Source organism: Ochotona princeps, chromosome 1 (assembly GCF_030435755.1).
Source record: "Ochotona princeps isolate mOchPri1 chromosome 1, mOchPri1.hap1, whole genome shotgun sequence".
NCBI lineage: Eukaryota > Metazoa > Chordata > Mammalia > Lagomorpha > Ochotonidae > Ochotona > Ochotona princeps.
The window spans coordinates 20519296-20535155 of record NC_080832.1 but is presented as its reverse complement, the minus strand read 5'-3'; the positions used below and the strand labels follow the sequence as shown (position 1 = coordinate 20535155).

The window sequence follows — 15860 nt, the reverse complement described above, 5'->3', positions numbered from 1 at the left end:
AACAACTTTACTACTCATTTCCTTATAGCCAATCCACTTTCCAACCCAATCCTAATACCCTTATATCTACAGCTCTATCAAAAGATCCTTACCAAGGTCATTAGAGCAATTCTTATCCTCATCTCAAAAACCAGGACACTGAGGCTCAAGAGATTACTAGATTGATATGGGAAAAACAAGTCTTCCCTTGGAGAGAAGCAAGAGCCAGTATTACGCCAAAGCACCCTGTCAGCACAGGAGACCAAGAATTCACCTGCTTTTCCTTTGTCAGCCTCCCTGTTGTTAAACCTCAGACTTTCTCTTTAGGATATCACTGTTTTTATTTGCAATTGAAAAAAAGATACTTTGCTTTATCTGTGCTTTTTTGTTTTGTTGTGACTCCAAGGTGTAAATTATTTTACTGTTTCAACAACATAAGATTAGGTGGTTTTACCTTCTTTGCACAAATAACATTTGAGTTGAAGAAGAATAAACCATTTTTCCAATATCAGATCGTTCATAAATTGTAGAGGAAGAATTTGAGCTCAGATCATCTGGACTCCGCATCCCAAGCCGCTAATATCTCATTGCTTCTTAGTCATTCCTATTAGATGATGGTAAGAAAGAGCATTGCAGTGACAGATATGACACAGTTTGATTACCTTGTGAGGTCAGAAAGCCCAGAGATGATTTAGATTCATTATGAGCAATCACATCAGAAACTGACAAGAATTAAAATGGGAGTTAATGGTAAGAATTTTAATTGCTAAGACATGGAGTTCAGTTTTGGTGAGCAGGGTATTTTTCCTCCTGAGTTCTTCCTGGGAGGCCACATGAAAGGCATCAAGTGTGATAGACACACATGTGCTCACACCATATCCTACCTCAGCTTTCAAGACACAGAGATTGTTCTGACTTAGTGCTGCCTGAAGCTCTGCATTGGAACCCATTCTTTGTCTTGAGCCTTCTCTAGCTGTTTGTCCATCCAGAGTGAGAAACACAAGGTTGTGATGGGGTGTAGGGTGCCTCTCTTGTACCAGTTCAGGTTCTAAAACCATGGGAATTCTTAAGCAGATAGAAAAACCTTAACGTATATGAATATGGCTTGGCAGTCAGAAAGCAGGGTGGAAACTAGTTATAAATATGGCGGATTTCCCTGGGAGGTGGATTTCCTACCTAAGGAACTTGCAGTATGGGAGAAAACAAAAATGCTTGGCATGTGTACTGGATATTTTTGGCTGTTTCTGGCAAGGCATCTTTACAAAGTGATGAGCTTAGATGAGCTCATAAATGAAGTACTCAGTTTTAAAGAAGCGAAGAGGAATGGAGAGTTTTGGGGCATTGCAGATCTGGCAAAGTTAGAGGAACTAACTTCTCAACTAACAGTTAAGATAAGGCTTGGAAGATCATTAGCTCAGGAAAAATCTGAATTGCCTCAGGCAGGGACAGATAATGTATCCATTAAATCGTTTCCTGTGGATAAAATGATGGGGAGCCATCAGATTAAGGAGAACACCTTCCTCTAGAAGCCAGAAAACTGGCAGGTCCAGAAAACAAATCGGTACAGTAGATCTGAGACTTGGGCTCCAAGGAAAAGAAAAAGAAGATGGGTTGCTTACTAGGACACAGACTGGACACAACTGCAAAACCATTTACATTTTGGAGAGAACTGTGCTGCCACTGAGAATGAGCCTGTGGCATTGAAGTCAAAGATGAGTCATCAGTTATGATGATCTTGTTAGTTGAAGTGGAAAGCATATCATCAGTTGAAATGCACCTGTAGCCCCCTTATTTCTTTGGATGTGGGCAGAATGAGGTGCTCAGTTCCCTCATGGATACTGCATAATCTTAATTTCTTATGTATTTAAAGAAAGGTGGTGGGAGGAAGGACTCCTAAAGACATTCATTTAAAACAATGAACTAAAACAGCAGAGTCAGGGCCTAATCAAGGAATATTTTATTCCCCAGATAGGTTCCTGAAATCCAGAGAAGGATTTCAAATTTGCTATGGAGCAGTGATTCCCTAGAGTACATTAGTGAAATTTATGCTCTATAACATTATAAAGATTAGGCATGTATCTGTATTGAGAAAACCAGACACATGTCAGAAAAAAAAAAAAAAAACAGCATTTTCCCTATACAGCATAGGTTTTAAAACCTCACTGAGAATGGCATAGCCATCGGATCCAAATCACGTCCTCTGAGACCATGAACATCTTTCCCTAGCTGTTTACAAGCAATTTTCTAGATTGTAGCTGTCTTAAGTGTGACAAGGCATTATCCTTCAAGTGTATGACACTTCACACATCACAGAAGTGCAGACAGATTTAACAAAAGCTCTACTTCACACAAGCTCTTAAAATCTCAAGCAGGAGTTAAACTACTGACATTACTACTAACAATTTTCTCATTAAATACATGGCAGGGAATCAGAGACAGCAGCATGAACCCTAAGCGGCCTCTTATTGAGCCCCAACATTATACTGCTGCATGCATTGCTAGAACATGCACTGTTGCAGTCCGAACTGCTCAATCTCTCCTCCCTAAAATTCCCTAATAAAACCCCAATCCCCAGTGTGACTATATTTGGCAATTAGACCATCAAGGGGGTTAACAGAGTCTAATGAGATCCAACAGGACAGATGTTTTTATAGAGGCAGAAATTGCACTCTTCAGATTCATAGAGAGTAAAGGCCATGGGAAGACACAATGATAAGGGCACCTGCCAGCCAGAGGCAGCGCCCCTCATCACAAACTGGACATGCTGACCCCTTGAGTTCAGACTCTGGACCACTAGAGCTTCAAGGTCGTAAGCTTCTGTTGTTTAAACTATTCAGTCTGTGGAGCTACAGTGCGGCAGACACCCACCATAGAGATTCCCTCAGGAATGATATAATCAGACAGAGCTGGATTCCCAACCAAGGGATTGGAAACAAGTACATCATTTTTTAAGCAAGAATGCCACACTAAACCAAGACACACCAATGAGCAGTTTGTGAACCCCCAGGAGCAGGGAAATTTTTGCTAATTCTTATAAAAATGAATGCATATGCTAGACAGTATACAATTACAAACAAAAAGCCCTCTCCCATTGTTTCCAAGTACAATTCCTGTGATAAAACAGATTCAAAATAGGCTATCACAAACATTTTAACGTGTCTGAAATTCTGATAAAAATTATAACGTGGAGTTCAAGTACACAGCTAAAAAAACCTCATATTATTGATTGATTTTCATATATAAACTCTTCTGGCTTAGTACTACTCTGATTTAGTATTTTTTTAAAAAGAGATTTATTTATTTTATTACAAAGTCAGATATACAGAGAGGAGGAGAGACAGAGAGGAAGATCTTCTGTCCGATGATTCACTCCCCAAGTGAGCCGCAACGGGCCGGTGCACGCCGATCCTAAGCTGGGAACCAGGAACCTCTTCCAGGTCTCCCACGTGGGTGCAGGGTCCCAAAGCCTTGGGCCGTCCTCGACTGCTTTCCCAGGCCACAAGCAGGGAGCTGGATGGGAAGTGGAGCTGCCGGGATTAGAACCGGTGCCCATATGGGATCCCGGGGCTTTCAAGGTGAGGACTTTAGCCACTAGGCCACGCCGCCGGGCCCTGATTTAGTATTTAACAATTGTTTCACTTGTTGCATATAATTTAGGACTTTGCTGATGATTTGGATGAAAATACATAAAAACATTGCCTGTTCCAGGAAGTCTTTCTCATTGGATATGGTTCTTGTAATTAAACAAATAAGACCTCAATTTGATGGCTTCAAATAAACCAAGAGACAAGGGAAGGCTGCCAAGTGCTGTTATATCTATGCTTACCTTTTGATGGAGTGATCAAAGTACCAAGAACTCTGACGGTTGGTTTCAGGGTGCATTCTTACCTTCAAACGTATCAAGTTGTGTGCATTAAACGTCTACAGCTTTTGTGTATCAAACACACACTTCCATAAAGCAGGGTGTTTTTTTAAAAGCATAGCAATCATCATTAATCTGTTTATAAAAAAGACCTACAAAGCCTAGGTTGGTACCCCATTAGATCAAGGCAGTCATTCAAACCAACAACCAAGCTTAAGCACCTTCTCCTAAGCATGATCATTGGGTCCAGATGAACTTAATCAGCATAGATTCAAAGCAGTGCAGAGATCTTTTAAAAGGTACAAATGCCAAGACATGGAACAGAAAAATGTGCAGATAAGAGGTACAGGCTGAATAGCCACTAATTTAAATTTTTGGGAAGTAGATCTCAGATTTTTCCAAGTTTTGAATATTTATGTATATATAATGAGGTGTCTTGGAGATGGGAGCCAAATCTAAATTTGAAATCCATTTATATTTTACCTACATTTATATGTACAACCTGAAGGTAACTTAATATTTTCAGTGTACGTACATTTTGACTGTAAAATCTGTAATAAAAGTCAGATGTGAAATTTTTCCCCTTGTGGCTCCTGCCACTCGTGTGGGAGACCTGTATGGAGTTTGGGGTTCTAGTCTCCTGGTTTTTAGCCAGGCCCAGCTCCAAGCCTGCTGCATGCATTTGAGGTGAAAGAGCAGAGGGAAGAACTCTGTCTCTGGGACTCCATTTCTCCCTCTTTCTCTCTCTGTAAATCTGCCTTTCAAATAAACCTATAAAGAAATCCTAAAACTCCGGAGGAAAAATCAAAGAAAGTAGGACACCAGTTAGTCCATAATAACCAGCATCGTCAACACAGCAAAGATACCAAGGAGTGTGCTGGGAGGGGATGTAAGGCAATTCTCACAGTGCTGCACCATAAACACCTATGCTTAATGATTTTAAGTACTTATTTTGTCACCAAGGCAATACGACACAGAACAGAGTAAAAGCTTCTAAATCAGAGAAACCCGTTTGGCGACTTACTAACTGTATGTTGTTGGGTGAGTTTCTTAATCTCTTTGATACCAAATTTCTTCACAATTTAAAACAGAGATGTAATAGTTACTTGGTAGCACAATTATAGCAGCTACTTAATAGGGGTGACTCTTTGGCAATGCTCTTTGTTTGAAAAGTGTCATGTCAGGTACCAGAACTTTAACTCTAGGAACCTGACCATCTGGAAATGACATTTACATGGAAAGACTGGTGATGAAAGAGCAGAATTTAACAGGGTTGTAGATAATGAATTGTAGGGTTCTTACCTAGTTTAGTAGAATTATACAGTAGGTATCCTCTGAACAAGGCTGAGCCATTTTTGCTTCCAACTAAGTTTTAGCAAAGTATTTAAGGGAGAGGAAATGAAATGAATCAAACTGCAGAAGCAGCAGAGTGAAAGCGTAGAGATCTATGAGTGGTAAAACCACCTGTTCTATGGAGCTAGTTCTGGAGAATCAGACTATAAGGCCCATCAATCAACTTGGAACCAAAGGGAGACCACTGTTGGGCCACACCGTCCTCTTTTCTCCACAATTGAAGTCCCAAGGAATGAGTCTTTTGGGGAGAACTGAGCCTGGCAATCATTACACATGATAGGAAGGAAGGAAAATCTCACACAGGGAGAAACAGCATAGATTGACAAGGGCCTAAACCAAGGTGATGGATGATCAAGAAACGGGAAAGTTCAATTGGATCATCTGATTGACACAGAAGCACTGATAGACCTCAAACCAGCAAAACACACTTTCTGGCACACAGAAGTGCTTAGTATAATGCTGGTAAGTAGATACTTCTAAAGTTTCTAAATACTGAAACTTCTATATACAAGCCAAATAACATAGTGTGGTAATAATGCAATGTAAAACAAGTTAAAAAGCCAAGATTTCTCCTTTCTGTGAAATGGTCATTTTCCACAGTATAAAGGGTCTTCAGGAAATTGAATGGAAAAGGTACTGTATCTATAAAATTCAAATAGATTTCAAAATACGTTTGCATCAAAACAAACCTAGTTTTCAATCACTTTTTTCTACAAACTTTAGGAGTTCCCCTCACACATGTCAAGTTCTAAATTTGCTCATGTAAGAGGTATCTCATCTGTAGCTTATAAAGAAAAGCTCAAATATAAATCACTCAAAAAAGTTAGGAATGCTGCCACCTCGCTAAGCTTTTGTGTAATGGTGTTTTAGGAATCTGTCATTCATCATGTTCTTTATGATAGCAAAAGAACAGTGGTTTTATGATTCATGAATATTAAAATACTTTTTGTTAAAATAATACATAAGACCCAAATCAGAGATATATGTTAGATTTACCCCCCACCAAAAAACAAGATTAATAATAATTAACTTAATTTATACAGAAATAATTTCATCATATGCTAAAAAAATCCCAAAAATGAGTACTTCCTATTGGATGAAGCACTGGATCAAAAGTAGCAAGTCAGGACTTAATTGACTCTCCAATATGGGATGCTAGAGCTGCAATCAGTGGCTTAACCTGCTATGACAATCCCAGCCTCAGGCCCTCAAATCTCTTGGCACTCCTCCCTTACGCTGCAACTCTACTTTTTTCCCCTAACAAACAGAACTCAGAAAGAGGAAGAAAGCAACTCTTTTAATGAGAAGCCTGGCGAACGCCATCTTAACTACATAAGGCAGGCTGATGTCACTCATGGATGAGATGCCTATCATTGTACCTAGAAATGACATTATCAGAAGTGTGCAAGAAGTCTACAAAAAGGCAGCTTGACAAGCAGGGTGGATTGTATCTGGAATCTTCAGTTCACAGACTGCTGGCAGGAAACCAAGATCAAACTCTGCAGGAAATGGTCCGCAGGTGGGCAAAAATCCGAGACCAAGATTGACACCTGCAGGTGAGGGTCTGCAGTTGGGCAACAGTCCAAGGCCACAGATCTGTGTGCTTAAAGATATCCTTGAGGCAGTCACATACCGAGTTCTGTACATGGCAATCTGTTGCTTCCTCATGGTCAACTAGTGGCTGGTTAATACAATACAGAACACTGCTATAAAAGTTCGTGCCACATTGATTCCTGTAATTTGACTCTCTAAGCACTTCTGTAAATAATCTTATCTGTGTCTGTCTCATTTTTTATTTTCTGAATTTGTGTGCCACCTCCCTCTCTAACCCTGTTCATGCCTCTACAGGCAGCAGTCAGACGGGCACAACACTTCTGTGATACATTTTCATGAAAACCCACAATCTGAGTCTGAGAAAATGAACCCAGACAGGGCATTCAGCAAAATGGCAGTCTGCTTTAACGAAATTAAAAAGGTAAATTTGTTTCAGTACTAAATGTTTGTAAAATCTATGCATACATTTTCATTACACGTATTTTGGTGAACTTTTTGAAGATTTCTTCATATACAGATTTCAAAAATTGTTGACACTCAAATAAACATACTTTAATCCCATATTCCCATTAACTTTAAAAAAAATACCCTCCCACTTTGTCAGTACTCTCCATGAATAACAGCTTTACCAAAATTGAGAAACTGTGCCAGGCTGGAGGCAAACTGGAAAAATGACAACAAAGCACAATGTTGTATATAGATTGTTCATTTTTTTTCTTATAATTACTCTATAGAGTCAATTCAATTTCAATCAAGAGTACATTTGTATTTCTATTTAAGAGAAGCAGAGATAGTTCTTCCATGTACTGGTTCACTACCCAAAAGGCTGCAACATCCAGGGTTGGGCCAGGCTGAGACCAGGAGCCTGGAACTTGACTCATCCTCTCCTGTCCACCCACATTCATGAACAGGGGCTGGACTGGAAACAGAGCAGCTGGGACTTGAACCAGCACTGCAATACTGGATGCTGGCATTGCTGGTGGCAGTGTAACCTAAAGGGCCACAATGTCAGCCACAAGACTTGTAGACTTGAACAACAGATGTTGATAAGCTCGTTCTAAAACTGATACTGAGTGGCAAGAATTTCACCTAGTGCTTAAATGCTGGTTAAGACACTCCTGTCCCACACTAGAGTGCCTGAATTTAACACCTGCCTCTAGTTCACAAATGCAGATCCTGAGAGACAGTGCTGGCTCAAGTAACTGGCTCTCTGCCACCCCATGGAGGGAACCTGGATGGAGGTCTCAGGTCCAGCCTTATCTATGTAGGAATTTGGGCAGCAAATCAGCAAATGGGATCTGTCACTCTGTCCAAATAACAATTTTAAGGAAAATTTAAAACTTAGGGGCAGGCATTTTGGCAAATCAGGTTAATCTATTGTTTGTGACACCCACATGCCATATCGGAAAGCATGGGCTTGAGTCCCAGCTATTCTGCTTCCTGCTATGTGTGATGGAGGCTGCAGATGGTGGCTTCTTTTACCTGTATTGAAAACCCAGCAAAGTTTCTGAATTCTGGCTTTAGCCTGGCCTGGATCCAGCCACTGCAGCCATTTGGGGGAATAAGTCAACAGATGGAAGGCATCTCTAGCTAACTCTGCCTTTCAAATAAATAAATAATAATTTGAAAAAAAATCATTAACAAAAAATAATTCTTAAAACGGGTTAAAAAAAAATCCAAACAGAAACTTGACAAAAGAAATCCAAATGACAGATAAATCCATGTTCAACATTACTGCTGTTCACAGATACGCAACTAGCCTATCCAACCATCAACAGTTCCATGAAATATACTCAAGAGATGACAAACGCACATCCTTCAACAGGAGTTTCAAGAGCTTTTGTACCTTTTAATTCATAATGGCCCAACATTAAAGTAGCTCAAATGTTCATCAACAAAAGAATGGACAATGGCTGACATAACCACATAATACAATACTACAGATTCATAGTTAATGTACGTTTTCTGCAAGTAGCCCTATAATCCATCGTTCAGGCTCTGTGGGCCATATAGCCTCTATAATCACTACTCAATTTTAATGAATGGGTATGGCTATGTTCCAAGAAAATGTTAGCTATTTCGTCTATAGCCCATGGCTCATAATTTGCCAACCCTTTTTATAAAGAAAAAAGAAAAAAAAGTTATATATATATATGTAAATCTTATATGGATATATCTCATACACATAACATGAACAAAAAAATAAGGTGTGTGGTTCCATTTGCATGAAGTTCAAAAATACTTCAAGATAACCCATAGTGATAACAGGACAATGATTGACTTGGGGGGAGGGCGTGACCATTGACGGGAAAGAAAAGGAGAGGACTTATACACGGATGAAAATGTTTTCTTTTTCTGAGTGGATCACACGAATGCAGACTTATGCAAATTTTATTAAGCCACAGACTTTCTGTGTTTTGCTACATTAAAATCAAAGCTCGTTTGGGGAGGGGTGAGGAGAATCCCAGTACCTATGAAACTGTGTCACATAATACAATGTAATTAATGAATTTAAAATAAAATTAAAAAAAAATAAATAAAAAATAAAATAATAGTTCTAATAAAAAAAAAATCAAAGCTCAACTTGGACAATGATCGGGACATAGATATGGAATTCAATGTAAATATAATTCTAGAAATGATCTAGAATTCAACATGGATTATATATATGTGTATATATACACATATACACACACACGTAAGATACATATAAATGGTCCATATAAATAAAAGCAGATTAAAAATACTGATAGCATGAAGAAGTTAAGAACAAAAGTCAAGCATTGTTTTTTTATAGGAAAGAGATGAAGCATGTAAGTTTCTAGAACTGATGGAATATAAAACTTTAAAGACAGTATATAGATATGGGGGGGCTGCAAACGGTTCCCAGAAAGTGAAGTCAACCTATAACATACATATTTGGAGCCCCCTAATATATACATATATATATTTTATATAATATCTACATGTATATTATATGCAGAGAGCCAGACATCTGTGTCATCTATACACATAGGTATACATGTATAAATACACATGCATGCATATTACTTGTGTTTCTATATAGTATAAAATACATGTACACAATGCATATTTTCCTCCCAAATTCCAGGAGTACACATTGTCCTGGACATACAAGCAGCAATTGAGATCATTCAGCCATCCTGGAATCTCAAAGCATCCCAGGCACGGAGGCATTTGCAAACAGTGCAAATTAGCAGCCAGCAGCCACAGACTCATATTCAAAACCTTCCCGATAGGAATTTAAAAATGCTAAATTCTTTACAGGAAAAGAAAAAAAATTATAATTCTTAGAATGAAACAATCGGCTACATATAAAGCAACCATTAACAAAACTTTTCCATCTTTTCAGATAACAAATTTATTCACACCTCTGTATTTTAGATTGTATTAATAGTGTGTGTGACAGATGTGGCTTTGCAAATCACTGGGATGAGACAATCACCTTGGCACATGGGAAAGAAAAAGCAAATAAACCTTTACCTCACAACTAGAACATACGCACATAAGCACACAATATATACATGTACTTTTCGGGTCAAATAAAGAACTAAATACAGACAAAACAAACTTTATAACCTTCAGAAAATACTTCAAAATCCATTTAATACGAGAGAAGACTATTTTCAAATACAAAAGAAAAAGAAAACCAGTAGTGTATGCATTAATTAATATCTGCAAATTTACGTAACTGACAAAGTAGCTGTACATTGCTTTCTGATAGAAACGTCTACACGACTGGAAATGCTCTGCTCTGTAATATAGGAATATTACAACAGAAAATATGAAAACCAACACAGAGCAACTGAGCCCTAGAAACGTGGTGTAGTGTGACAGAGCAATTGAAATTCCTGCACCAAAAAAATGTGACAACAGGTTAGAACAACAGGTTAGAATTTTTAAATCCTAAGTGATGGTTTACCAAGTTGTTCTATTTTCATATTTTTTCAGTATTTAAGTTTTTTACAACATAAATCTAGCTTAAGTCAAAACATGAAATACAATTTCCACTCTGTACGTTTTTAGAAAATGAGATACACCAAATGATAACTTTCTTCTAAAATAATTCTTTAAGTACTAAAAGCTATAAAAATCTAGAGGGAATAATTTAATGACTTTGGAAGAGTTCATGTTCAAATTTATAAGGTAAACTATTAGCGATGTTAAGTTCTTCTGCCACCTCTCCCTTTCCAAGGCTTTGCTTTTCCTAAAAAAGTTTTTTTTAAGGTGGAAAATACGAATAATAATAGACTTAGAGCCCTGGCTCCAAGCTTCCGTATTCTGTGACGCCTGCAGCTTCACATATTTTAGGCAGACATTGGCACACAACCTTACATGTTTCTACTGACGAAGACCCCCCAAGGTGAACACTCTGCTGTCAGTCACCTAGGCCAGTAGTGCCGAAGGTGCGCTCGAATCTCCCTTTCCCTTGCCAAGGAAGGTGGGAATCGCTTCTTGGCATGTTCATTGCTACAGCGCCTATGTGCGCCCCTCTATAACAGCCTTGCTTTACCAGGTTCCGAATTTCACATACATGACTTCACTCGGGGTTCTTCACTTGCTTTTCTTTCACTTAGCTCAACATGGAAACACAAATTACCTCATTTGCCAATGTAGAGCATTTCCCAGCTCGTTCGACAAGCGAAAAATTCACATTTCTCCTTTGAGTGGACGCGCAGGTGGCCCTTTGGCCTTAAGATGCGCCTCCTTGCCCATATCCACCCCTGCACACGAAGAAAGTCTCTCTAGGGTCGTGGCTTTCAAACCTTTCTGAGTGCGACTTATGCCCAGGAATGATGCTTTTCATCACGAATCACATCTGTGCATGAAACTAGGGGGGCTGAAGTGTTTGGGGGAATGTCTGACAACAAACGCTTTAGATTTGAGACACTTTCAGATATTTTCTCTTCTCTGCTAACTCATGTCTTTACACACTTGGCGCCTTTTCCCACCAAAGTGAGCTTCAGGCTTCGGAAAACATCGCTACAGAGATCAACTCCTGAGCCCGGGTCCCGCAGCGCTCAAGTCCCGCGGTGTCAACTTTCCTAGATCCTGAACTTTGAGAACAATGTTCCCAGCTAAGCGCATATACACTTTACACTATGTAAACCGCAGAGTGAAAAGTGCGAGGCATCAGGTTAGTTTACCTTCTCATTTGCTGCTGAAATAGTCTCAACTGCTCACCTTGTGCCAAGTACACGGGCATCCGGCTCCAGGCGCGCCCGCCCGATGCCCGATGCCTGATGCGTTAGGGCACGAAGGGCTGGGGGAGCAGAGGCAGCGAGAGGGAGACAAGGTTGGGGAGAGAGGGAACGTCAGCGAGCAGGACCTCCATTAGGCCCCCAGAAAGTTTTGGGCGGGGGTCCTGGAGGGAAGATTCTTAGAAGAAGCAGGACATAAACGTGGTGTTTTTATTTTTATATTTTTATTGGTTTCCTAAAACAAAAGAGCCACACATTTGGTGAAAACAAAAACAACCCCCCACACGCTTCAAAGTTACAGGAATATAGTTAAGCCCAAAGCAAAAGCAAAAAAAAAAAAAAAAAAGTCCACACCATAAAGTTGGAAGCAGAGACGTAACTGTGGGAGTTACGAATCAATTATGTGTGTCTGAGGCATTTTCAATTTCGGAGCCCACATTTGAAAATAAGTTTGAGAGCCATCGGATGCAGCCCCTGATATGAAAGCATCAAAATACCCACCTCTTCCCCATCACGGCTGGAGACGCAAGCCGCGGCTACCTAGCCACATCATCACCTCCCGAAGACTTTCTTTCCTTTCTCCCTCCTGGCCTTCAGGCCAGGCTAGAAACCCAGGTTTTCCCTGCGGTCCGAAGACCACACTGCCGTGGTGACCAAACCGCCCGACGCGGCACTTGGAGGCACCCGCGCGGCAGCTGGCCAGTGCGCGGTGCCAAGTCCCGGAGTTTGCACTCGTTGCCGCGCGCAGCCGGCCTGGCCCCGTCCGTGGCACTGGGCTCGGGCACACCCTCTCCAGTGCAGTCACGCCACGGCCGCCCGCCACCCTGCGTCCCCAGGCCGCAGCGCCCCGGAGCGCGGCCACGGCCCCAGCTACCTACCCCGCGCGGCACGGAGTCCCCAGGAACTCAGGCCAAGCGTGCCGCCTGCACAGCCATGACTGCAAGCCAGAGAAGTGCCCCGCGCTCCACTGCGATGCTGCTGCAAGCACGGCTGCCCCGTGCGTCCGTCCACCCGCTCGCGCGCTCTCCGCGAGAGTGAGGCCAGAGTACGGCTCCGACGCATCTAAATCAAGGCTCAGGGGCGTTCCCGACGGGCTGAATGACAAATGGCAGATGCCGTGGGCTTTGCCGCCCGCGGCAGCCAAGAGGATGGCTGCGTTGAGGAGGCCGCGCGCAGGCGGAGCCCTGGAGCCGGAACAGCGCGTCCACGAGGAGGGCGTTGGGGCCCCTATCGGAGGCGTCACGTGGCAGCAGGAGGCCCAGTTGGGGGAATTGGGGGTCGGCAGCTCCCGCACTGGAGGAGGAGGGGAGAGGAAGACAGGCGCACCCGGCCGATTGAGTCAACCCTGTAGGCAAAGCCAGGGTGGCCCAGGTGCAGCGGCTGGCACAGGTGGAGACCCGAACCAGTCCCAAGTCCCGCATGAGAAACTGGTCACCGGAGTTCCCTGTGGGATGAGCCGCCCGGAGCCTGATTATAAACGGAAAGCACGACAGATTCCAGGCATACGTCCAGTGTCAGGCCAAACTCGGCTGCTGTGCGCGCTCGCTCCACTCTGTGGAAGTCATGGCAGCTGTGAACCGGCCCACAGGTGGAGAGCCATGCGCCGTGCTAAGTGCCACACAGGCCAACAGGACCAAGTCCCCCAGGCAAGGGCCCCCAGACAGAGGGGTGGGGTAGGGAGTCATTCTGTAATCACGGCTGGCATATCCTTTCACTCAACGTTATCTGACTTGCAGTAAAAGAACCTAAAGTTAATGGCTACTTGCTCCCCTACAAGACATGATTCCCCAAAGGGGCCTGGGAACATGGAGTGCAGGGACCAAGGCAGTCTGAACTGTTTACCGCGTGTTTCCATTTCAGTTCCAGGGAACACTGGGAAGCAGTTTCCACTTGGGCACACCTGCAGCCACCCAGTCTCCTCAAGTCTGTATGGCCTGTTACGTCTCTCTTCCCAGTAATTAGGAAATTGGCTCTGTAGCCTTATTCTCGAATGTTTCAATTCTGCATTTCAGTGGCTTGGGTATTCCCCATACCACATCCATCCCTAAATGCACTCATTTAGCTCTCTACGGATTTCTTTTCCTAGTTGTTTTCTTAAGGAGGGCTTATAGCGTCTCTTCATGTTTGAGAAAACCTCCCCCCCTCAATGTAAATAAAACCGAGCTGGGTAAATATTTTGAATTCACACCTTCCTGCAAAAAACCCAACAGAACAAGAACACAATTGCATCCCTCATTTCTGATGCCAGAGAGTTCTGTGTGGAGATTTATGTTTTGTGTAATTTTTCCCTTGAGGGGCAGCTTGGTTTTCCTGCTCGGATGTCTGAAGGATTCTTTATCAGAGTACCGCTTAACCTCATGTGAGCTCTTAGTGCAATTATTTGGCCTAAATGCCCCCTCCATAAATAGAGTATGATCTTCCATCCTACAGATTTTTTCCCCTGGTAATTTTCCACACCCATTACATGTCTGAATAGGCTTCAGTCTTAGGTCTGAGTGTTGTTTCAATCTATTTTTTCTGTAAGCTAGAGACAAGGAAGAGAGCAAGACGCGGTGGTGAAGTGGGGAATGGAGCTTGCTGGGGGCTCTCAGCCCTCTGGGGGTGGGGGACTTTGAAGTGTTCCTGCCGCTCACCTTCCTGCTGGCCACAGGCCAACCGCTGCCTGCAAGTGGCCATCCAGCACCACACTCGGGAAAGTGGCAAAAGTATTCTGTCTGTGCTACCTAGAGACATCCTGAGACTCCACAGGGAGGTGACTGCCCATTCTGAGCATCGCTGGACGGCAGCGAGAATGCGTATGCCTTGATCTGATCATCTCTACCTTAAGATACCTAATACGTAATGCTTCCATATGAAATCTCCTGATGTTGGAAATACGGCAGAGGCCAAACGGAGTCATTCTCCAGGCCTGCGTGCCTCCCCTCCTCTCCACGGGTTCCAGTGCTGCCCCGATAGGAGAAGCAGGAGGGATACGTTCTGCTTTGCCACTCTAAACATTTTCAGATACAGTTCTGTTCTACAGACCGTTTGACGACTTCTTAGAACTCAAAAGAATACAGGCTGGCATTTTTACCAGCTAACACAATGTCCCAGGACCTGATCCTTTCAGAAACAGATGCTGAGAGAGACGTTTGTGATCTCACTGAAATGCATGTGATGGGATAGCCCACACGGAATAGGACCATAAAGGGGGGAAACAGCGTCTTTCAACAGTGACAAGAAAAGGCATCTGATAAAATCTAACTCTTACTCTTAAAGAAAAAAAAAACAGCTGGGAATGGAATGATCCTCTCCAGCCTGATAAAAGGCATATGTTTCCTATATCTGCCGTAGTAAGTGATCATAAACCGGAGATTTAAAATAAGAAACTTATGTTCTCACAGTCGGAGTCCAGGCTAAAAGTGAAGGATCAGCAAAGACCACACATGCCCTCTAGTGGTCATCAAAGGGAATTCATTCTCACGTCCCACTTTCTGTGGTTGGTCCGTTTTCAGGGTTTCCTTGGCTTCCTTGGCTTGTGGCCACGTCATTGTAATCTCTGCCTTTACCGTCACATCACCATCTCCTCTGTCTGCTGGTGCCATTTCTTCTCCTGTGTGTTTATATCTTATAAGGATGCCTGCACCGGAGGGGACCCCAGAGTGCAACAGGACAGGAGGAGACTTGTATCTTAACCCCAGAGACTCCCAGTACCTCACCAAGGACTATCAGTATGGGCACCAAGACTATATCCCACCTGCCAAGGAGATCACAGGGAATTGGAGTGCCCTCGTAGGCTGAGAACTCTGAGGTCATACATTCCCTATCAGATCTCCCACACGGGATGGAAAAGGTCCAGATCCTTCCTCACAAGGTCTAATGACATCAGAACGACAAAAGGAGCCCCAAGC

General features: G+C 42.5%; 1 protein-coding gene across 2 annotated transcripts in view; it reads right to left on the bottom strand.

Moving 5' to 3' along the window:
- The window catches only part of PLAGL1 (PLAG1 like zinc finger 1), a 48385-nt gene extending 35281 nt beyond the window's left edge, over positions 1-13104 (bottom strand). For both annotated transcript variants that reach the window (XM_058668230.1, XM_058668165.1), the window contains exon 1: positions 12849-13104. The gene's annotated coding sequence lies outside the window, so the exon portion shown is untranslated. The remainder of the gene's footprint in view (positions 1-12848) is intronic.
- Between the last annotated feature and the right edge of the window lie 2756 nt (positions 13105-15860).